This window comes from Hemitrygon akajei, chromosome 13 (genome assembly GCF_048418815.1).
Source record: "Hemitrygon akajei chromosome 13, sHemAka1.3, whole genome shotgun sequence".
NCBI lineage: Eukaryota > Metazoa > Chordata > Chondrichthyes > Myliobatiformes > Dasyatidae > Hemitrygon > Hemitrygon akajei.
Window position 1 is genome coordinate 33,650,564 of NC_133136.1, and position 3,486 is coordinate 33,654,049.

The window sequence follows — 3,486 nt, forward strand, 5'->3', positions numbered from 1 at the left end:
TTTGGCTTATGTCAAACATAGCGGTTAGTCTGATGCCCAAAAATTTTGGTTTCATCAGACCAGTGTGGCCTCCGTCGGCCGTGGTCGACCATGGGTACTGAGCCTCTGCTAGTCACCGGGAGTGGCTTCTCCAGGATGCAAGCCAGAGCAGAGTTGATAAGGAGATCCGTCTGTTGCCCATGCAGTGGGATCCCCCCCACCATGCTGATGACAGGTCCAAAGGAACGACAAAAGTCGATACAGTTTGGTGTCAGCAGCATCGCAGGAGTTGTCGTGCCGGTGCTGGGTACAGCAGTCAGCCGCCTTCGGGATTCCAACTCCGGATTTTTCCTTGGGATTTACTCCCAAAGCCTTTCCCGTGAGTGGGTATAGCCGCAAGGCAGTGGAGGTTTGAAATCGGAGTTTTCCCTCTCCTAGATGAGCTACCATCTGCCCGGAGCAACTGGTTTTAAGGCGCCAGTGGTCCGCCTTTGCCCCTTCTCCTGTCAGTGAGAACAGCTCCTCCAGGCATAAGAATTATGCCACATGTGAAGGCCAGGAGTTGGACTTGGTTGTCAGAGGCTGTTTGAGACGCACGTCATGAAGAGCATTTGTTTGGCAGTGGGAGCTCGTCCCCACTACCACCCTTCGGCTATGACTACCCTTGGAGCCAGACCATAGAACCTTCTTCCAGCTGAATTCAGTCTCCCTCACGTGCCTTCTCGCAAACTCCAGCCAAGATTTCATGTGAGTTTTTTTTTCAACAGTGGCTTTCTCTTTGCCCCTCTCCCATAAAGCTGCAACTGCTGAAGTAGCGGGGCAACAGTTGTTGTAGTGCAGTCTCTCCCATCTCAGCCACTGCAGCGTGGAACTCCTCCAGAGTTGTCATCAGTGGCTTGGCGGCCTCCCTCACTAGTTCGCTGCTTGCATGGTTATTCAGTTTTTGAGGACAGCCTGCTCTAGGCGGATTTACAGCTGTGACATATTCCTTCCATTTCTTGATAATTGACTTAATTGTACCCCAAGGGATATTTAGTGACTTGGAAATTTTCTTGTATCCATCTCTTGACTTGTGCTCTATAATAATCTTTTTTATGGAGTTGTTTGGAGTGTTATTTTTTCTTCACGGTGTAGTTTTTGCCAGGATACTGACTCACCAGCAGTTGAACCTTCCAGATAACCATATAACCATATAACAATTACAGCACGGAAACAGGCCATCTCGGCACTTCTAGTCCATGCCGAACACTTACTCTCACCTAGTCACACTGACCTGCACTCAGCCCATAACCCTCCATTCCTTTCCTGTCCATATACCTATCCAATTTTACTTTAAATGACAATACTGAACCTGCCTCTACCACTTCTACTGGAAGATACTACAGATGCTGGTGTATTTTTACTACAATCAATTGAAACACCTTGGCTGCACACAGGTCTCCAAAATCAGATCTCCCTTTAACTAATTATATGACTTCTAAAATCAATTGGGTGCACCAGTGATGATCTGGTGTGCCATATTAAAAGGGGGGGCAGGTGAACACTTATGCGATCAATTATTTTGTTTTATATTTGTAACTAATTAACATCACTTGGTAGAGATTTATTTTCACTTTGACATGAAAGGGTCTTTTTGTGTTGATCAGTGTCAAAAAACAAATTCAATCCACTGTGACTTAATATTGTAAAATAATAAAACATAAACGCTTCCAATGGGGATGAATACTTTTTACAGGCATTGTATAAAGACAGATCCAACAGATGGACATGATATTTACATCTCCACAGAAACAACAAGAGAGCCAATCGATTAGATCTCACAACTAGTCATCTTAGGGTACACATTCTTCAGTATTTGTATCAGTTTACGGGTGACTTCCACATTATTGCCATTACGATAGTGGGAATTTGCCCTTAAAGAACTTGTAAAGTCATTGCCCAAAACTTGGAGATTTGGAATGAAATTCTATTTCATGGAATCTATGTAAATAACATGTAAATAACGTGTGCACAGATATCATGCCTCAGGATTATGGAAAATTGTGAGATTGGCTGTTTTCTAGAAACACAGTCCCTGTAATGCAGGCATTACAATCCTGTTTTCCCTTCTCATCCCAAGGGAATCTGAAGAGCTATGAAGCAACCAGTAAGACAACATGCTCTTACCTTCTATTGATGACTTTGATGTGTCAGAAAATAACAGCGTGAATGCTGTAAATAAAGGAATTCTGGGAAAATTCTTTTGTCATTGGTATTTCTTTTCAACATAGGAGGCCATTTCCACCCATCAAGTCTATGCCAGTTCACAAAGCAATCCATTCCCTCTGAATTTTCCCTGTAACCTACTTCTCCTCACAGTTCCATTAGCTTTCTCTGGATTAAGCAACATGACTTATCAGTCCACACATTTCTGTTAATAATGGAGGAAGTCTGAGCCTCAGGGGAAAACTTGGTCACGAGAAGAACTTACAAACTCGATACAATCCTGACCTCCACAAAGATCAGGACTGAACTTTGGCCACTGAAGTTTTGAAGCTGAAGCCATGTTAGCAGTGCCATTGAGCTACAGGGTTTATTCAGTTCTTTGAAGGAGACATCACTTTACCCCCAGACACAACAAAGTCTGCAGATCCTGGAAATCCAAAGGACAAAAATTGCTGAGGAGCTCAGCAGGCCAGGAAGCATCTATGGAAAAGAGTAAACAGTCGATGTGTTGGGCCAGACCCTTCATCAGGACTGGAAAGGCAGGGAGAAGAAGTCAGACTAAGAAGGTGGGGAGAGGGGAGGAAGAAGCACAGGTTGACAGGTGATAGGTTAAACTGAAAGAGGGGGAGGGCTGAAGTAAGGAGCTGGGCAGCTGAGTGGTGAAAAAAGAAATAAAGGGCTGGAGAAAGAGAGGACAGAAGACCATGGAAGAAAGGGAAGGAGAAGGACCACCAGAGGGAAGTGTTGGGCCAGTAAGAAGAGAAGGTGTGAGAGGGAAACACAAATAGGGAATGGTGAAGTTTGAGAAATCAATAACTGTGTCATCAGGTTGAAGGCTACCTAAATAGAATATAACGTGTTGCTCCTCCAACTTGTGTGGCCTCAACACAGCAGTAGAGAAGACCAATGATTGACACGTCAGAATGGGAATGGGAAGTAGAAGTGAAATGAGTGGCCTCTGGGAAATCCCACTCTTTGAGGCAGACGGAGTGAACATGCTCGGCGAAGCAGTCTCCCAATCTATTTTGGGTCTGGCCGATCTACAGGAAGTCACACCAGGAGCACCAGATAGAGTGGATGATCCCAGCGGACATGCAGGTGAAGTGTTGCCTCACCTCTGGGGTCCTGAATGGTAGTGAGTGAGGAGGTGTAGGGGCAGGTGTGGTACTTGTTCCACTTGCAAGGATAAGTATCAGGAGAGAGATCAGTGGGGAGGGATGACTGGACAAGGGAGTCTCATAGGGAGTGATCACTGCAGAATGTGGAAAGTGTCGGGGGGGGGAAGCAAGGAAAAGGTGCTTG